The sequence below is a fragment of the Papio anubis genome, chromosome 6 (assembly GCF_008728515.1).
Source record: "Papio anubis isolate 15944 chromosome 6, Panubis1.0, whole genome shotgun sequence".
Lineage (NCBI taxonomy): Eukaryota > Metazoa > Chordata > Mammalia > Primates > Cercopithecidae > Papio > Papio anubis.
In genome coordinates this window covers 33,658,226-33,679,583 of record NC_044981.1, presented here as the reverse complement: position 1 = coordinate 33,679,583, position 21,358 = coordinate 33,658,226, and the positions used below count along the sequence as shown (strand labels likewise).

Sequence of the window (21,358 nt, the reverse complement as noted above, 5' to 3'; positions counted from 1 at the left end):
AAATGTCCAGGATAGGGAAAGCCATAGAGAAAGGAAATAGATTAGCAGCCAGGGGATGGAGTAACTGCTGATAGGTAAAGGGTTGTTTAGGTGACAGAAGTGTCCTGGAATTAGTGGTTAATATAACACAGTTAATATATAAACAACACAGTTAATAAAATATTTAAAACAGTTAATATAACATATATTAATTTAATATAATATATAAAATACAATTAATATATAAAAACCAGCAAAGTGCATACTTTAAAGTGGTGAATTTGGTTATGTGAAATATATCTTGATTTTATGCTATAAAAATATGTAGAATACAAAATAAAATAAACTGCTCACATTCTGCCTGTGGCTCAGTGATTTGGAAGTTTCTCCCTGTCTATGCCCTCCAGCCCTGAAAGGCTGCCAGTCTGTCTCCCCCATCTTTGTGTCCCCTGGCACTTTCTAGCTGCTCACTCGCCCTTCATCTCCCCTGTGACTTCCCACTTTCTGACTCTTGGGCAAGGCCTGGCCCCCGCCTCACTGGATCCACCCTTTCCTGGTGGGTCCACACCACCTACTCAGACCTACTGGACAGCGTCTGGAGGCCGAGGCACCAGCCCCAGAAGTCACCCCAGATGAGCCGTCCAATGGCCAGGGCTGTGGTAACAAGCGTGTGTCAGCTGAGGGATACGGTTTCACATGGGAACTTAATTATAGCTCGGGAGCGGTGAAGGGAGAGGGGGTGGCGCAGGCTTTGAGGGGACGCACAGGAAGCTATCCTGCCCTGTCAGCGGGTCTCACCAGGCCTGTGATCACAGGAGAACAGGTATGATCCAGGCAGGCCTACAGGAACGCACAGCTTATGGAAATCTGCCTGCTTTTAAGCATGAATTCCTAGCCCAACCTGTGTGCAGGCCAAAGTGGCCCAGAAAAGACCTGAGAAGCCAACTCCCACTTACCCTCAGGATTCAGAGAGGCCTTCTCCTTGCCTACTGCCAGAGACCCCATTTTATTCTGTAAGAAGTGACAGGGAGGCATAGCTTGTTCCTCACAAAATACCTCATCTTCAATTTTCTCCCTTGCTTTGCAATGCTTTTCTAGAATGGAATCTGAGCTACTGATGCGTGGAACATCTTCCTCTATGCTTGGATCCCTGCCTATTGCCCAGGAGGTGCCAAGAAACTGTGCAGCTGCTGCCACACAGGTGTCAGTAGAGCACAGTAGCCAGATATACCCGATGTGTTGAACTACTGGCCTGGGCACTACCAGGTGAGGGAAGCAGATCAGGCAGAAAGAGAGAGAATCTCTGGAAAGATCATGGAAAGAGTGGGGCCAGGGTGGAGAAGCAGGTGCCACTGAGACACATTTTCTTCACCCCTATGTCTGGCCCCTATCTGGGCCCCTTATTCTCCAGGTCTCTTCCTGGCCAGCTTGCTTGCTGTTTCAGAAAGGTCCCTGCAGTCACCTGCTGCCTGCCCTGCCCCAACCTATCAACCAAGCAGCTTCTTCTCACTGACTCAAGATAGAGCCAGGGACCCAGGCCCTCCTCTCAGTTGCTCTTCCCAAGACTCCCACCCCCAGCCCTGGCATTACCCTTCCCATCTACTGTCTGTGCACCTTTTTTTCTAAGCTCCTGAGAGATTCATCCCTAAAAGCCATAGAAAGAAACCTTCAGACTGGAGGTGGTATCCTTTTCTGGATTTGTATGGAAGGGAAAAAAAAAAAAAAGGCAGGATTGGTGAGTAGGCAGAGCAGATGGGGTGCTGGACAGGGACAGGGGGAGACACACACATGGGGAGAGGCAGAGTAAGACCTGGTGCACCTCTCTACCCTCTGCACATTTGGCAATAACATCAAGAAACAACCAGACAGTTCTTCCCAAGTGCCTCCCTCCAGGCCAAATGCCTTTCCCACAAGTGGGAGGGGAGGTCGGAGGACAAGCAGACACCACGAAACCACCTGAAAAATGGGAAAGGCAAGTCACAAAAGTAAATGTTAAACAGTATCCCATTTTGAAAGACAGAAAAAATAACTAGGTATACACAATTTGAAAAGAACCCAGGTTAAAAAAAAAACATATATCAAAGCAGCCACTTATGTGTGATTATATATTACTTTTTTCTTCTCAGTGCTTATCTGTATTTTCTAATGATCTATAACAAATGAGCATTATTTATATAACTAAAACATTTTTAACTAAATTAAAAACCACATGCATGAAAACTTATGCCTAAGTGCCAGTCCCACATTCTAAAAAAAGTCAGTTCCCCAGTTCCTATAATCCTAGCCATTGGTGGCATTTGATTAATTTCAAACCTCCCAAATACAGTTTTCTAAAGGTGTCATCCACTGTTTGTTACTAGTTAGATAAACAGCTTGCAAGTGGCAAGCCCTTTCTCCATCACCTCATGCCCAACACCCAGAACCACCTGCTGCCATGGGACACAGACCCGTACCACTCCAGAGCTCAGACCCAAAAGCCAGAGCCTCAGCAAGGTGTAAAAGTAAACATAAGGTTTGGGGGTTACAGGCATCCTCAGATCAGAAGATTCCTTACTGCACCTCCCTGCCTTTTCCAGGGCCCAGGCAGGGGCTGGCAGGAGCACACTCTAGGCTGCTGTCACCGGGAAGTACCCTGGGGGGCTCCACAGACAATCACTGGACTCGAGTTAATACCTACTCAAGCTAATGTTCAGATGAAGAGGAAGACAAAAATAACACTGAAGTTCTTTTTCTTTTTTTAAATATTATTTTAAATTTTTAAATAAATACATACTGGCTCTCACTATGTTGCCCAGGCTGATCTCAAATGCCTGACCTCAGGTGACCCTCCCACCTTGGCTTTCCAAAGTGCTGGTACTGCTAGTGTGAGCCACCATGCCCAGCTGCCTTGAAGTTGTTTGGTCCAACCAATAATGACTGGCATCCACCTATGGTGCTGGGTGCTGAGGGTCTAATGACAGTAATGAAACAATAATCATTCAATGAGTGCCTCCTCTGTGCCTTTACATGTATGAGCTCATTGAATCCCCAGGGGTGGAGGGTCTACAGTTATCACCCCCATGCCCCACAGAGTCTGGCTCTTAAGCACTACCCCATATTCCCTAGAAGTTCGTAACCTAACCCTGAGAAAGAGCCAGTGAGCTACTTCCTGCTGTGTTCCAGGAGGAAGCTCATTCCCCTCTGAGAAGCCAAAGAAATGAGAAGTGTGGCTGTTTCTGTCTCGGCTGCCCTCCCAGCCTCTAGCTACCCGAGCTCTATGATCCCTGGGGCCTACAGCTGGCCTGAGGAGGAGCCAGCAGGGCAGGCAGATGGGCACAGTTCCCAGAGACCAGCCAAGGCCACCAGTGAGATGCCATCTATGCCTGCCTCTTCTGATTTCCAATGCCATTCCTGCACCCCAGCCCCTGCATCCAAGCCAAGAAACAGGAACAGAAATAGAAAAGGCTCTCTAAAAATAAATCAAGGATGGTAAGGTGCAAGAAAAGAGAAAAATATAATGCCACTGCTGGTTTGGGTATAGTGAGTCCTGCTAGCTTAGGCAGGGCCCATGTTGGGAGGGCAAGTATTAAGAGCCCTGGCTCCCTTTCAGCCTCTGCTCACAAGCCTGTGGATGCAACACTTGCATAACTACCGAGGCTGAGGTGACATCAGCAAGAACAGTAGAGCTACTGAACTGAGAAGAACAGGGCTCAAATTCCAATTCCACCACTTGTTAGCTGTTTGACTTGGGCGAGTTGTTTAACCTCTCTGATCCTACACGTTGTCTGTAAAATGGGACTACCCATACCCACCTCTTGCAGGATGGTGTAAAAGGAAGGCGAGCTCATTCGTGGGCTAACGACTGCCTAAGGGAGAACCTGAATAAAGGCAATTTCCCTCCCTTATTTCTCTCCCTGCGTGCACATCTGGGCCAGCTTCTCTTTCTCTTTTCACTTCACCAGACTGAAGCCGCTGATTAATCACAGCAGAGATTGTTTTTTTTCTCTTAAGAGTTCCTTCCACCCTACAGGCTGGGCCCACAGCTTGGCTGTTCAGTTTCTTGTGGTTCTAGGGGCTGCTTACTATCTTGGAGGAGATCCAGGGAGCCAGTATGCACGACTATTCTCAGGGCCTCCTCTGTCCACTGACCTGGAATGAGACTCTGCAGGAGGCCCTAAGGCCTGCCAAAATTTTGCCTCTGCTCAGTGACCAACAAGAGACTGCTATTTTCTGAAGCCAACAGCAGTCTGGCCAGTCAAGCAGGTACTTTCCAAACTGGAACAATTAGATCCAGCCAGCCATCCTTCCTAGAAGTCCCTGCTATGCAGTGATCAAAGACATGGGCTTTAATCACTTGGTTTCAAATCCCAGCTCTGCCATTCATTAGCTGTGCAACTTTAGACAATTTTCCTAACCAGTCTGAGCCTCAGTATCCTAATCTCTAAAAGGGGTACAATGGTACCTACCTCTTAGGGTTGTTGTGTGAATCAAAGTGATATATGTAGTGATTAGCATAATGCATTCAACATGTGGAAGCCATATTCTACTCAGATCGTTACCAGGTTATCTACCGGCTCTGCCATGGAAAGGCGATTAGACACAGGTGGGGATAAAAGTCAGCTGTGGGAGTCGCACTGGGGAGACGAACAGGGGTGAAATGGAAAGAAACAGCGAGCCGGGGGGTCTGGACTTCCTCGTGGGCTGAAGAAGGCCATGGAGGGAACCTCTCAGAAACTCCCCAGAACTGCGCAGTGAATGGCCAGCCTGCACTGCTAGATACACAGTGCCATGCCAACACTGACGTGGAACTGCTTTCATCATTCAGAAAGAGGAGGCTGCTTTCTCCCCCTCTTCTAATATTTTTAAGTGACTATGTTTGCCTGCTGGTAGTCCCTCAGTATGATGTGATAAATATCCCATGGAAAGGAACTGAGGAACACGGGCCTAAAACTCGTGAGGTTGTGTGAGGGGGAGGAGAGGAGAAGGAAGGGGCAAAATGCCAAGCAAAGTAAAAGCTGTTATGGCACTTCAGGGCCACCAATCTCGTCTCTGACTTCATTTCCTAGTCTCCTCCCTCCCTCCCTCTGTCCAGCCACGCTGGCCTCCTCACTATGCGTTGAACACCTCAGCTGTGTTCCACCACAGGGCCTTGGAACTTGCTTTCCCTCTGCCTGCGAGATTCTTCCCACAATAGTTCACTCTCCTTCTGCTTAAATGTCACCTTCGTGGTGAGACCTTCCCCAGCCCTCTATGTGAAACTGCCACACCCTCCTTCCTGCTTAGTTTTCTATAGAGCATCTGAAGCCATCTCACATGCTGTTGACTTAACGCTGACTCCCTCCCTTCCCCCACCTCAGTTACCACGAGAGCAGGAGATTTTTTTATCTGCTTTGTTTATCCCTTCATCCCCATTGCCTAGCACATAGGAGGTACACAATAAACATTTATCGAATAAATGGAAGAGGAGAGGGGAAGATGGAATTAGAATCAGATTTTAATAATCCTACATCCTCACTGGTCTGAAAGAACTGAAGGTGCTGGGAGAGTTCCAAAGCAAGGATCGGGTACCATATGAGGCTTTCTCTCTTGCTCCCAAGAACTCCCCAACAGGTTCCCCCAAAGTGCAGACTGTTTCAAATACTGGTTCAGGGAAAGGCTGGGCCTATGCTCTCCTTGTGCCATGAGAGGGACGCCTTAAAATAAGAACAGGGATCAGCCAGGCCACCACCTGCACCTGGAGGCAGATGAGCCTTATATTAGTCTCCTATTGCACTGTAACAAATTACCACATTACCAAAAATTTAGCGACTTAAAACAAAACACATTTATTCTCTTACAGTTCTGGAGGTCAGAAATTCAAAATTAGTTTCACTGGGCTAAAATCAATGTGTTGGCAGGGCTGCACTTCCTCCAGAGGTTCTAGGGGAAAACAGTTTCCTTGCCTTTTCCAGCTTCCAAAGCTATGTTCGTTGCATTTTTGGCCTTCTCTTCCACCTCCAAAGCCAGCAGTGTAGCATCTTGCTGCAGTAGTCACATTGCCTCCTTCTCCTGTATCCATTCTCTCTCTGGCCCCCATTCATAAAGACACTTGGGATTGCATTCAGGGGCCCACCCAGATAATCCAGGATAATCCCCTCATCTCCAGATCCTTAATCACACGTGCAAAGTCCATTATGTCATATAATATTCACAGGTTACAGGGGTTATAAAGGGGTATATTTTGGGGGCCACTATTTAGCTTACCACCAAGGAAGCAAGCTCCAAAAGTCTGGAAGAAACACAGTTCAGATCCCTGGTCTACATGAAAGAAGTGTCAGATTGGGAGCCTTGGCAGCCCCCAGGCCAGGGTCTTTCTTTAACTGTAACTGTTTGCTATTTAAATAGGCAGCAGGCCAGGCATGGTGGCTCACACCTGTAATACTAGCACTTTGGGAGGCTGAGGCAAGTGGATTACTGGAGGTCAGGAGTTTGAGGCCAGCCTGGCCAAGATACTGAAACCCCATTTCTATTAAAATACAAAAATTAGCCGGGTGAGGTAGCGCATGCCTGTAATCCCAGCTACTCGGAAGGCTGAGGTAGGAGAATGGCTTGAACCCAGGAGGCGGAGGTTGCAGTAAGCCGAGATCACACCACTGCGCTCCAGCCTGGGGAACAGAGTGAGACTATGACTCAAAAAAAAAAAAAAAGTAGGCAGTGGAGAGTTAATTTTATGGAACTGAGCATTCTGGCCCTCGGAGGACCTCCTTGAAAGGGAAGGGTAATTTTCTCTTCTCCAGCCTGAAGCCCCCGATGGACTGCTGAGCAGTACATTCCAGGATGTGTGTGCTGAGGGTCAAGGGAATCCATCAGGATCTCTGCACTTTCCTAAAGGCTTTTACATAGGAGTGGGGGCTGCCAAGAAATGGTCTGGACCACATGAACAAGCTCTAGATCAGGATGGCAGATAAGTGCCGCATCTCATGACTGCAGCTTGGGGTGGAGGGTTCTGAGAACCCATCTGGGCTTGGAGAGGAAAACTGATGTGGTCAGAGTGCCATGACCACCGGGTCAAACTCTAGGAATGGGCAGGTCAATGGCAATCTGCACACTGTGACCAACCCTGGATGCACATATGGACACATGGCACCTCTGGCTGCTACATGGCACCTCTGGATGCTACGGGAAGGTGGCTTCTAACCAGACATGAAGTGACTTGGAGAAGCACACCCTGAGAAACATAACTGCTCCAGGAAAGAGCTGCACATTGTGGACACTCTCCTATGTTGTACAGACATCATATGCTTTCTTACTTAGCTGGAATATGCTGTTAATTGTGAACCATTTCCCATCACTCCTCCCCGAAGCCCTTAAAGGCCCAGTGAGATGAATGAAGAGGGTAAACTTCTAATGTAAGAACAATATGCTTCTATTACCAGGTTTATTGGTGTGAGGTTAGCCAGTGGACCCAGCTGACCAGCATATTTAGTGAAGAAATGGCAGAGCAGTGACTCTCAACCAGGGTTGCCCCCTAGGGGACATTTGGCAATGTCTGCAGACATTTGGGTGTTACAGCTGGGGAGGGGAGAAGAGTGTCACTGGCACCTAGTGTGTAGAAGCCAGGGATGCTGCTCAACATCCTACAATGCACAAATTGCCCATACAAGAGATGATTATCCAGCCCAACATGTTTACAGTGCTAGGGCTGAGAAATTCTACACCAGAGGAACAGGAACTAGGAGGCAAAGAGAGTCAACAGCTATGAACATGGAGATGTTTTAGGCAATTAAGGGAAACAAAGGAAGAGCATGCTTTGCTTGCTTGTTTGGAAAAGGGGGTAATGAGTAGAGCTCTGGGTTCTGACAAACTTGAGAACAGCATGATTGTGAGGAGAATGCAGGCTGGCCTGCTCAGCTACTGCTGCCAGTTGGAGAGCAAAGTTGGCTTGTACTTCCACCGGACTGGTGGCAAGGAACTCTGTCTCTGCGATCACAATTCTTGGACGAGGGGTGTGCCAAAAGCAGTGATAAGGATCAAGTGGTCCTAGCAGATCACAAATGAAAGCAATGAAAATCAGCTGTGAGATACCTTTTAGTATCATGATATGGAAGTGAACTTAAGCATGAAGCAGTTTTCCCACACCACTTGGGAACCTCCCTTCAGTATTGTCCTAGAAGAGAAAAAACTCTTTCCAAGCTGAGCTGCCATCAGCTGTGGAGAACTTAGTAATGTTCTCAGGAGAGCTGCTGAGGTGACGATGAGGCTGGGTAGAAGTCAGGAGTAAAATAATTTTTGGGGGGATTCTCTCTGAATCCACTGTGATTCTGATTTTAAAAAAATTATATAAGAAAAAAGAAAGACAGGGCTTTTTTCTTTTTTTTTTTTTTTTTTTTTTGAGACAGGGTCTTACTCTGTCACCCAGGCTGGAGTAGAGTGGCGCAAACATGGCTCACTGCAGCCTCAACCTCCTCGGCTTGAGTGATTCTCCTGCCTCAGCTCCCCAAGGAGCAGGGACTACAGGCATGTACCACCACACCTGGATAATTTTTGTATTTTTTGTAGAGACGGGGTTTCGCCATGTTGCCCAGGCTGGTCTTGAACTCTGGTGTGCTGGGACTACAGGTATGCGCCACCGCACCCAGATAATTTTTGTATTTTTAGTATAGATGGGGTTTCCCCACGATAGCCAGGCTGGTCTCAAACTCCTGGCCTCAAGTGATTCACTGCGCCTGGCTGGAAGACAGGACTTAAATGAAAAAAAGCGGTGCTGCGACGCACTCCCCTAAACACCAGGAGCTGTTTAATGGAAGACGAGGCTCCCAGGCTGAGGCTGGGCTCCCTATGCCCGAGCCTGTAAATATGGGCTGGTTCAGAAGTCACTTCTACCTGGGCTCACCCCCTCAGAACCCAGCTTGACAGAAAGGGGACAAACCACCATTTCCTGAGGTTCATTTTAATCTTCACAAGGAAGAAAATGAAGGCTCAGGACATTCAGTCACAAGCCCATGGTTAGAAGGCCAGTCAACACTGGAGCTGAGTCATACCTAGATCTCCAGCACAAAACCCACTCAGGCCTCTTCACAGACAATGAAAGGGCTACAAATGTTCCTCAACTTACGATAAGGGCAAACCCATCATATGTCGAAAATGTCACAAGTCAAAAACGCACATAATATACATAACCTACCGAACACCATAGCTTAGCCTAGCCTACTGCAAATGTGCCAGAACATTTCCATTAGCCTACAGGCAACATCATCTAACACTGAGCTTATCTTATAATTTTGAAAATCTCATGTAATTGAATACTGTACTGAAAGTGAAAAAACAGAATGGTCGTATGAGAGCCGGGGCATGGTGGCTCACGCCTGTAATCAGCACTGTGGGAAGCCGAGGTGGCCAGATCACCTGGTCAGGAGTTAGAAACCAGCCTGGCCAACATGGTGAAATCCTATCTCTACTAAAATAGAAAAATTAGCCAGGCCTGGTGGCAGTCGCCTGTAATCCCGGCTACTCAGGAGGCTGAGGCAGGAGAATCGCTTGAACCCGGGAAGCAGAGGTTGCTGTGAGCTGAGATCGCACCACTGCACTGCAACCCCGGGCAAGAGTGAGACTACGTCTCAAAAAAAAAAAAAAAAAAAGAATGGTTGTATGAGTTCTAAAGGATGGGGCTTCTGCTGAACGTGTATCGCTTTTACATCACTGTAAAGATACCTTTTAGTATAGCCCCATCATAAGTTGGGGACTGTATTTAAAAAAGGGTGAGGATACCAGATGCTAAAACCCAGAAGCCGGTGCCCCAGGGAAACACAGAAGGCACCAGCTCTTTGCTAACATGTTAGCCCCATACAGAGCCTTCTCTCAGCTTCAAGTAGTTGCTCCAATCTGACCTCCTCCCTCAAATTCTTTCTGCTGTGTGCCCCTCCTAACTCCTCTCTTCCCCTACCTTTGTCCCTCTTCCTACCATTCTCTAATCTGTCCTCCCTGTTCCTTCTTGCTCTACACCTTGCTTCTATAATACTGAAACTGAAGTGTATTTGAAACATGGTTAGTGGTGTTAAATGAAGTTTCACCTTTCTTGCTTTTTATTTTTGAATAATTTATGCTTAACTTTTTATGTGCTTTGACAATAAAACCTAAATTTAGTTGCCTTCTAAAGTTTGTGAACTCTTTTAATCTCTCCTGTGCATCAACAGCCCTAAATGGATATGGGGTAGGGATGGGTTACTCCACCCTGGCTCTGGGTGTTTAATCTGTGTGGCTGAAATATCAAAATCAATGCACTTAAATGGCAACCAGAGGAACTCAGATTTAATGTGAGGAAGAATTTCCTTACACTTAGACTACTGCAGTCCTCTACCTATCCACTCTATCTCCATTCCTAATCTACCTTTTTGTAATATTAACACCATCACTCCTTGCTTCAAAACCTCTGAGGCAGAGGTTGCAGTGAGCCGAGATCACACCACTGCACTCTAGTCTGGACAACAGAGTGAGACTTCATCTCAAAAAAAAAAAAAAAAAGAGAAGAAAAAGAACTGGCCGGGCACAGTGGCTCATGCCTTTCATCCCAGCACTTTGGGAGGCCAAGGCAGGAATGAATGGCTTGAGCTCAGGAGTTTGAGACCAGCCTGGACAACACAGGGAGACCTGATCTCTACAAAAAGTTAAAAAATGAGGTGGGCATGATGGTGCATACATGTAGTCTTAGTTACTTGGGAGGCTGAGGTGAAAGGATCACTTGAGCCTGAAAGTCAAGGCCAGATACAGTGAGCCAAGATTGTGCCATGGCACTCCAGCCTGGGCAAGAGTGAGATCCTGTCTCAAAAAAAAAAAAAAAAAAAAAGAAAAAGAAAAAGGCTAGGTGTGGCGGCTCATGCCTATAATCTCAGCAGTTTGGGAGGCTGAGGCAGATGGATCACTTGAGGCCAGGAATTCAAGACCAGCCTGGTCAATGTAGCGAGATCACAAGACACCATCTTTACAAAAAATTTTAAAATGAGCTGGGCGTGGTAGCACATACCTGTAGTCCTAGCTACTCTGGAGGCTGAGGCAGGAGGATTGCTTGAGCCCAGAAGTTGGAAGCTGCAAGTGAGCTATGACTGCACCACTGCACTCCAGTCTGGGTGACTGAGGGAGATCTTATCTCAAATAAAATCAAACAAAAGAACTAACAGTATGTTACCAATGATAAAAATCAAGCTTTCAAGAAAAAATTCAAATTTGGAAAACATGTATTGACCACTGTGAGCCTGACAGCTTCCCAATACTTAAAGACTTTTTAAAAATGAGGTCAGTGGTGATATTAACGAATATGATTTTTTGATATTGTAAAATAAAATGTGTCAACATTTGGAAGATCTATATAGTGAAACAATATTTCCCAATGACCAATTCAAAGAAAAAGATCATGCAAAGTGCAAGATAGACCAATGGATTTTAACAGCACGAAGTATGAAAAGTCTATTGGTAAGGTTTCAAACTCCATGTTGCAACTAACCTTTAAGAAACTACTATTTGTTGAGTTTAGTATAGTATCAAAGAAGAATAGAAGAATACCCACATGATCTGCAAAGGCTATTAAAATACTCCTCCCTTTCTCAATCACGTATCTGTGTAAGGCCAGATTTTTCATCATGTCTTTCAAACAAAACAACATACCACAAGAGATTGAATATAGAAGCAGAGGTAAGAATTCAGCTGTCTTTTATTAAATCAGGCACAAAAAAAGACTGGCAAAAATGTAAAACAACATCACTCCCTTCAATAATTGCTTTGTTTTGAAAAATAGTTATTTTCATTAAAAAGTCATTTATGATTGCATGTAGTGCATTTATTAAATGATTTTTTAAATTAGTAACTTCTAAAAATTCCTGTTTTAATTTCTTCCTTTTTTTTTTTTTTTTTTTAAAGACAGGGTCTTGCTCTGTCGCCCAGGCTAAGTGCAGTAGTGCAATCTTGGCTCACTGTAACCTCCCCCTCTCAGGCTCCAGCAATCCTTCCACTTCAGTCTCCTGAGTAGCTGGGATTACAGGTACATGCCACCACATCCAGCAAATCTGTGTATTTTTTGTACAGACAGGTCCCACCATGTTGCCCAGGCTGATCTTGAACTCCTGGACTCAAGTGATCCACCAGCCTCGGCCTCTCAAAGTGCTGGGATTACAGGTGTGAGCCACCGCGCCCAGCCTATTACAACTTCAAACATGGTAAACATAAGCCCTTGGGGTCTTCAATAATTTTTAAGAATCTAAAGGGGCCAGGTATGGTGGCTCACGCCTGTAATCCCAGCACTTTGGGAGGCCCAGGTGGGCAGATCACGAGGTCAGGAGATTAAGACCATCCTGGCTAACATGGTGAAACTCTGTCTCTACTAAAAATACAAAAAAATTAGCTAGGCGTGGTGGTGGGCACCTGTAGTGCCAGCTACTCAGGAGGCTGAGGCAGGAGAATGGCGTGAACCCGGGAGGCAGGGCTTGCAGAGAGCTGAGATTGTGCCACCACTGCACTCCAGCCTGGGCGACAGAGTGAGACTCCGTCTCAAAAAAAAAAAAAAAAAAAAAAAAGAATCTAAAGGGATATTGAGGCCAAAAAGTTTGAGAATACTGTTTTATAATATTCTAAAGTTGAGTTCAAAATAAGCCATCTTTTGGCCAGGCGTGGTGGTTCATGCCTGTAATCCCAGCCCTTTGGGAGACCGAGGTGGGCGGATCACCTGAAGTCAGGTGATCCTGAGGTTGAGACCAGCCTGACCAACATGGTGAAACCCCACCTCTACTAAAAACACAAAAAATTAGCTAGGCGTGGTGACACATGCCTGTAATCCCAGCTACTTGGGAGGCTGAGGCAGGAGAATTGCTTGAACCCGGGAGGCAGAGGTTGAAGTGAGCCAACATCAATCGTGCCATTGCACTCCAGCCTGGGCAACAGAGCAAGAGACTCCATCTCAGAAAAAAAAAAAAAAAAATGATGCATAGACCAGTGGAACAGAATAGAGAACTCAGAAACAAATCCACACACCTACAGTGAACTCACTTTTGACAAAGGTGCCAAGAACATACACTGAGGAAAAGACAGTCTCTTCAATAAATGGTGCTCGGAAAACTGGATATTCACATGGAGAAGAATGAAACTAGACCCCTATCTCTTGCCATATACAAAAACCAAATCAAAATAAATTAAAGACTTAAATCTAAGACTTTAAACCATGAAACTACTACAAGAAAACATACGAGAAAATCTCCAGGACACTGGTCTGGGCAAAAATTTATTGAGCAATACCCCGCAAGCACAGGCAACCAAAGCAAAAATGGTCAAATGGGATCACATCATATTAAACAGCTTCTGCACAGCAGAGGAAACAATCAACAAAGTGAAGAGACAACCCACAGGATGAGAGAAAATATTTGCAAACTACCCATTTGACAAGGGGTAAATAACAAGAATATATAAGGAGCTCAAACAACTCTATAGGAAAAAAACTAGTAATTTGATAAAAGGATGGGCAAAAGATTTTAACAGACATTTTTCAAAAGAAGACATACAGGCTGGGTGTGGTGGCTCATGCCTGTGATCCCAACACTTTGGGAGCCCAAGGTAGGCGGATCACTTGAGGTCAGGAGTTCGAGACCAGCCTGGCCAACATGGCAAAACCCCGTCTCTACTAAAAATACAAAAATTAGCTGGGCATGGTCGCGGGCGCCTGTAATCCGAGCTACTCAGGAGGCTGAGGCAGGAGAATCACTTGAACTTGGGAGGCAGAGGTTTCAGTGAGCCGAGATTGTGCCGTTGCACTCCAGCCTGGGCAACAAGAGCAAGATTCCATCTCAAAAAAAAAAAAAAAAAAAAGAAAGACATACAAATGGCAAGCAGGCATATGTAAAGGTGCTCAGTATCACTCATCATCAGAGAAATGGAAATCAAATCTACAATGAGGCCGGGCACGGTGGCTCACATCTGTAACCCCAGAACTGGGAGGCTGAGGTGGGTGGATCACCTGAGGTCGGGAGTTTGAGAACAGCCTGGCCAACATGGGAAAACCCTGTCTCTACTAAAAATGCAAAAATTAATCGGGTGTGGTGGCAGGCACCTAGAGTCCCAGCTACTTGGGAGGCTGAGTGAGGCAGGAGAATTGCTTGAATCTGGGAGGCAGAGGTTGCAGTGAGCCAAGATGGCGCCACTATACTCCAGCCTGGGCGACAGAGCAAGACTCTATCTCAAAACAAAACAAAACAAAACAAAACTACAATGAGATGTCGTCTCACCCCAGTTAAAACAGCCTATATCAGTGGCCCTTGTCAAAGCTGCAGTGGTTTCTACATAGCTGCTGTGGTCAAAGAGGAGCCCAGAGTGACAGTTTTCCTTGATAGTTGTCATTCTGTTTCTTGTAACTCATCTGCAACATTTTGGGAAGATACAGTTCCATTGTAAAATTAGAAAACTAAAAAAAAAAAAAAATAGGCCAGGCGTGCTGCAGTGGCTTATGCTTGTAATCCTAGCACTTTGGGAAGCTGAGGCAGGGAGATCACCTGAGGTCAGGAGTTCGAGACCAGTCTAGCCAACATGGCGAAATGCCATCTCTACTAAAAATACAATTAGCAAGGTGTAGTGGCGCATGCCTATAAATCCCAGCTCCTTGGGTGGCTGGGGCACGAGAATCACCTGAACCCAGGAGGCAGAGATTGCAGTGAGCCAAGATCATGCCACCGCACTCAGGCCTGGGTGACAGAGCCAGATGCCATCTCTAAATAAATACATTTGAAATGGCTTATATCCAAAAGACAGGGAATAACACATTCTAGTGAGAATGTAGAGAAAAGGGAATCCTTATACACTGTTGGTGGGAATGTAAATTAGTACAACCACTATGGAGAACAGTTTGAAGGTTCCTCAAAAAACTAAAAATCGAGCCACCATATGATCCAGCAATCCCACTGCTGGGTATATACCCAGAAGAAAGGGAATTGGTATACTGAAGAGATCTGCACTCCTGTTTGCTACAGCACTGTTTACAATGGCTAAGACTTGGAAGTGACCTAAGTGTCTATCAACAAATGAGTATGTAGTACATATACACAATGGAGTACTATCAGCTATAAAAAAGGATGAGATCCAGTCATCTGCAACAACATAGATGAAACTGAAGGTCATTATGCTAAATGAAATAAGGCAGGAACAGAAAAACCAATATTGCATGTTCTTATTTGTGGGATCTAAAAATCAAAACAATAGAACTCATGGACACAGAGAGTAGAAGGATGGTTACCAGAGGCTGGGAAGTAGTGAGGAGCTGCAGGAGTAGGTGCAGATGGTTAATGGGTACAAAACAAATACAGAAAGAATGAGTAACACCTACAATTTGATAGCACAGCAGGGTGACTATAGTCAATAATAACTATACATTTTTAAATAACTTAATGAGTGTAACTGAATTGTTTGCAACTCAATAGATAAATGCTTGAGGGGATGGATACACCATTCTTCCGGATGTGCTTATTTCACATTGCGCGCCTATATCAAAACATCTAATGGGCCGGGCGCAGTGGCTCACGCCTGTAATCCCAGGACTTTGGGAGGTCAAGGCAGGTGGCTCACCTGAGGTCAGGAGTTCAAGACCAGCCTGGCCAACATGGTGAAACCCCATCTCTACCAATAATACAAAAATTAGCTGGGCATGGTGGCATATATCTGTAATCCCAGCTATTCAGGAGGTTAAGGCACAAGAATGGCTTGAACCCAGGAGGCGAAGGTCACAATGAGCTGAAATCAGGCCACTGCATTCTAGCCTGGGTGACAGAGTGAATCTGTGTCTCAAAAACAAAAATTAAAAAAAAAAAAAAAAAAAAAGGGCTGGGCGCGGTGGCTCAAGCCTGTAATCCCAGCACTTTGGGAGGCCGAGACGGGCGGATCACGAGGTCAGGAGATGGAGACCATCCTGGCTAACACGGCGAAACCCCGTCTCTACTAAAAAATACAAAAAACTAGCTGGGCGAGGTGGCGGGCACCTGTAGTCCCAGCTACTCGGGAGGCTGAGGCAGGAGAATGGTGTAAACGCGGGAGGCGGAGCTTGCAGTGAGCTGAGGTCTGGCCACTGCACTCCAGCCTGGGCAACAGAGTGAGACTCCGTCTCAAAAAAAAAAAAAAAAAAAACAAACCATCTCATGTACCCTCATAAATATACACACCTACTACTACGTACCCATTAAAAAAAAAAAAAAACTAGTCAGGCACGGTGGTGTGTACCTGTAGTCCCAGCTACTTGGGAGGCTGTGGTGAGAGGCCTGCCTAGGTAGGCCAAGTTTATCCAACCCACGGCCCATGACTGCATGCAGCCCAACACAAATAACGTAAACTTTCTTAAAACATGAGATTCTTTTGCCATTTTTATTTTTAGCTCATTAGCTATTGTTAGTGTTAGTGTATTTTATGTGTAGCCCAAGATAATAATTATTCTTCCAATGTGGCCCAGGGATGCCAAAAGACTGGACACACCCCTGGACCTAGGTGATATAGCAATACCCCATCAAGAGGGCAGGGCAGGGGAGGGGAGGGGAGGGGACGGGAGGGGAGGGGACGGGAGGCAAAGCAAGGCAAAGCTCCTACCTGTGACTGAGAGCTCAAGGTTCAGGGATGAACTGGACAACTGACCCCTGGAAATGCATGTACAATTGCTGCCACTGGGCCTAGCTGCTGCTAAAGCAAATGACAAAGCAAATCAGTTCAACTTAGTAGCTCTCCCTGCTCAAGGGGTAGTTCGACCTCTTCCCTCTTGGGGAACCTCAGAAGCCTCTGAAACTCCTCGCTTCTTCTTCCCTTACATTCCCTTCAGAGGAAAGCACTTGGTATGGGTTTGAAAGCAGGAGGGCCACCCCACCCAGGACCTTCCTGAAAGATCTGCAAACAACCTGACCCCTACGGACAGAGAGACACAGGGACTCACCACCCTGTCTGACAACAGGAAAACCTGCAGGGTGTTAAAGGCAGAGAAGGGGAAGTGAAGCCCACAAACAGCTACTGGAACCACTGAACTTCAGAGATTAAAACAAAGCAGGCAGGAGGCCCACGTTTCCCCGGCCCCCAGCAGGGACCCACAACCCAGCCTTCCAAAGAGGACAATGAACATTGTATTCCCTGGAGCTTCACTTTGAGAGTTTATAAAACCTGCCAGGCATCCTGAGAACATAGAAACAGCAATGGGAAACCCAGAGCATTGTTCAGACTCTTGGTGAGAACCTCCTACCCCTGCAGAGATGGAAGAAACAATTCTGTGTGTTATGGTCAGCTCGCATATATACCAGCAAACCACAGACCCATGAGGCAGCGACTGGATCTGTTTTTTACTACTCTCATTTCCCAAGTGCCAGGCACATAGTTGGCACTCAAAAATATTTGTTCCCAGATGGGTGCAGTGGCTCCCATCTGTAATCCCAGCACTCTGGGAGGCCGAGGCGGGTGGATCACCCAACATCAGGAGTTTGAGACCAGCCTGGCCAACATGGTGAAACCCCATCTCTACTAAAAATACAATAATTAGCCGGGCATGGTGGCAGGCACCTGTAGTCCCAGCTACTCGGGAGGGTGAGGCAGGAGAAGCGCTTGAACCCAGAAGGAGGTTGCAGTGAGCCAAGATCGCGCCATTGTACTCCAGCCTGGGGGACAAGAACGTGACTTCATCTCAAAAAATGAACAAACAAACAAAAAAATGTATATATTTGCTCCCTAAATAAGAGAGTGATGGACACCATCTTTGTAGTCTGGCACCCTAGGTACCCATATGGGCAAAGATGAAAGTCCATTCATTTATTCATTCAACAAATATTAATTATCTCCTCTGTGCCAGGCACTATCCTAGACACAACAGGCAGCAAAATAACTCCCTGCCCTGTGGAGTTTATCTTTTAATGGGCGCAAAGGTGGGAATCTCCATGCTCCTGAAAAAACTATGTAAACCACAGACATTCAATAATTACTTAATAAATGTCTATACTACGCGTAAGCAACTGGTACCAGATGCTGTGACAGGAACCTGGAATCTGGGAATAAGCCCTAGTGAAATTATTTCAACTTCAAGGTCAGGATCTTAAATCTGGATCCTGTGTCAGTGGTGATCAGGGACTCCTGAGTAAAGAAAATGGGATTACCTCATTGGTGCATCTGTCTTCATCTGTTGGTGAGCGGAAGCCACTGTGTGAGTATCATGTGCATGCCCAAAACACTGTACAACACTGCAGGATAGAAAAAACCCCAACAGCTTTAGCTGAGAAATGCCAGGGGCCCTAAAAGCAACTCTAATAAGTTATACCCACCATAACTCAAAGAGTGCTCCCAAGGTAATCTGGCTCCTCATCTGTCCCTTACGCACCACCCTGAGATGTGATTCTGAGCCTGAGTCAGCAAATATTTCCCCAATCCTGGAAGGAGTCTGCTCGCTCCCAAGCACGCAGACACTGGCTTTGCTGATTTTGTCAGGTCGGGGCAGAAGGAGCAGGCAAGGTAAGAAAGGAGCTGGTGCCCAATACCCCCCATGGGTAGCAGCTCATAAATGAAGATGTCCTGAGTCATAGTTGATTCCTTCACCAAAGCCCCTGGAGAATGAACTGGAGTCACATCCCAATCACCAGCCTGCTGAGTTATGAAGGCTAGGAGCCTTCTGCCAAGGAAGAAGAACCATATGTCTGAAACCTGATGCAAGGGGCCATGTTCTCCCTGCCAGGCTCAAGGTAAGTTCCAAGGGCTCCTCTGACATCCTGGAATCCAGCTGTTGCAAGCAGCCCCTCCCCCTGGCTCCAAAGGCAGAGAAAAATGCTCAGGGACACCAAACCATCTCAAGAAGCAGCTACTAGGTAATCTGGGACAACATGGCATAGACAATGGCGTCGGGCACAGGGCTAAGCAAGGGCCTGGCAGAATGGACAAAGCCCACAGAGACCTGGATAGGGAGGAAGAGAACGTTTCCAGTGTGGGCAATGCTGAGCAGTGGAGCTGGGTCCTGCAATTTCCAGGCCCTTCAGAGGCACTGGAGGAAGGCACCACTGTTCAGCTTCCCAGCCTGCAGGGAGCACTCAGGGAGCTGGGCCTCAGGGACAGGATACAGCTGAAGCCCTTAAAGTGACAGGTCCAGGGTGGTTGCGATGGTTCACGCCTGTAATCCTAGCATGTTGGGAGGCTGAGGTGGGCAGATCACGAGGTCAGGAGATCGAGACCATCCTGGCTAACACGGTGAAACTCCGTCTCTACTAAAAAATACAAAAAACTAGCCGGGCGTGGTGGCGGGCACCTGTAGTCCCAGCTACTCGGGAGGCTGAGGCAGGAGAATGGCGTGAACCCGGGAGGCAGAGCTTGCAGTGAGCCGAGATCACGCCACTACACTCCAGCCTGGACGACAGAGAGAGACTCTGTCTCAAAAAAAAAAAAAAGTGACAGGTCCAACTCCTGAGAGAGAGGAGCTGCACTACTCCAGGATGTGCCAGAATCCGCAGGCCCTGAAGACATCTTGCACAACAGTCAGGACAGCTGTAGGCCCAAAGCAGAGGCCTAATGGCTTCCTAGGCCAGTACCCTACACTGTCTATCCTCTTACCAGGCCCTAAGGGAAGGGGTCTAAGGGACCACGGGTGGGGTTGAAAGGCTGAGGAGGAGCAATTCTTCCTGAATGGGTTAAGGCGTATATTACACAAGAAGGCCATGATGAAGAGGCAGAGAAAGGCAGCCGAACGAGCAGTCCGTGTAATCTCAGTGCTCTGGGAGGCCAAGGTGGGGAGGACTGCTTGAGGCCAGGAGTTTGAGACATTGTGAGAGCCTGTCTTTACCAAAAAATTGTTTTTTAATTAGCTGAGTATGGTGGCGTACACCCATAGTCCCCGCTACTCTGGAGGCTGAGGCAGGAAGATCCCCGAGCCCAGGAGTTCGAGGTTACAATGCACTATGATAGCACCACTGCACTCCAGTCTGGGCAACAGAACAAAACCTTGTGTCACAAAAGAAAGAAGGAAAGAAAATCCAGACCCAGACTCTGCAAAAATCACTGAATGGGAAGGAATTTGGTGATTGACAATCATGACTACCTTCTCAGAAAACGAGAGTGGACAAACTGCAAGAAGCTATCCAGCTGGGGCTGCTGGTGCCCAAGCTGCTCCACAAGGACTGGCCTTGACCTGTTCTCAAATCTCTCACCTGTCACCACAGCAGAGAGCACTACTAAGGGGTAAGCGCGGCCAGGAGTAACAAACTGCTCAAAAGAGTAAGGAGGAGTCCTTGAGAGCCAGAGACTAGACTCAAAATCTGTCCAACACTTGACCTCTACCCCTTTAGAATGATTCACTAAAACCCTGGAGAGATGCTATTCACAGGAACATGGAAACCCTCTGGTCCAGTCTGCCCAAATCCTTGCAAGTGCTGCAAAGGGGGTCTTGGGGTCAGTGGAGAGGGGACTGGCTCAATGACAGGCCATCCACAATCCTACTGCTTTCACAGAAAACAGTCAGTGCACAAGAGGATTACAAAACTTTAAAGTCTGGTCAAGCTGGTTCCTTTGGCTCTCCACCACAGCTCCTAAAGGTTGCCAACTCCTATGTCCAATCTGGCTCAAAGACAGCACAATCATGAAAAGAGGAGCCCTAGAAACCTGGGGCCAGGTGAAACAATGAGCCTTCATCTCTAAACTTGAGAGTGGGTCATGCTTTCAGAATCCTCCAAGATCAGACTGGGTAGAAACAAAGGATATGTTATTTCTTGAATATTTCTTTAGAGAACCAACACCAAATAAAGGAGCTCAAACTGAAGGATATGAAGAGAATTTTCTGTCTGGTAAGGTTAAACATCCAGACACACATGTAAGGTGGTGGGCTCTCAAGTCCCAGAAAAGACAATCTATGTGACTGGAAGCAGACGTGTCTGCTCAAGTTCCTGACAAGGTCTAACTACTGCGGCCCCACAACCTGCCCAGGTAGTTATCAATCTGATACCTCATACTATGCCTGTGTGAAGGGAACAGAACTTTGGGGTTGCCCTTCCTCTTTGATACAGAGGAAATTAAGCTCCCAGGGAAAAAGAGGGAGAATTTGGATTCCCTAGATTCAGAAAAGAACAAAGAAAAAAGAGGGAGAAGAGACTCCAAGAGAACATGTTCAGTGACCAACATCAGAGGCACATTCAGTTAGCCAAAGATTGTCAAAGAGATATGAGAGAAAATCAGCAGCTGTTTCAAGCCACCAATAATAAAAGGACAGATGCCCGCCAGCCCCAGGGCTATCAGGCCAGCAATCTATTTCAAAACTCGAACGGGAAAAAAAAAAGTTCTGGAGCCAGTACACAGAAAAAAGGTTGAAGACCACAAGGATTTTCTGGGGCACAGCTTCTGGAGAATTCTCTTAGCCCTTTGGGATGGAGCACAGGGTGGAGGGTGGGAGTGAGGGCACACAAAGGCT

The 21,358-nt window shown here is 46.7% G+C and overlaps 1 protein-coding gene and 1 non-coding gene across 6 annotated transcripts in view; one reads left to right on the top strand and one right to left on the bottom strand.

Moving 5' to 3' along the window:
• The window catches only part of PPARD (peroxisome proliferator activated receptor delta), an 86,542-nt gene that overhangs the window by 63,877 nt on the left and 1,307 nt on the right, over positions 1 to 21,358 (bottom strand). For 2 of the 5 annotated variants that reach the window (XM_021937166.2, XM_003897492.5), the window contains exon 2: positions 18,075 to 18,158. The exons of 1 other annotated variant lie outside the window; for it this stretch is intronic. The gene's annotated coding sequence lies outside the window, so the exon portion shown is untranslated. Of the gene's footprint in view, positions 1 to 16,536; positions 16,627 to 18,074; positions 18,159 to 21,358 lie in introns of all 5 variants that reach the window. 2 more of the 5 variants (XM_017957820.3, XM_017957821.3) reach the window with 2 other exon arrangements.
• LOC116275562 lies at positions 14,221 to 14,355 on the top strand. Its single transcript, XR_004184679.1, has one exon. It is a non-coding gene; the product is annotated as a small nucleolar RNA SNORA16B/SNORA16A family (small nucleolar RNA).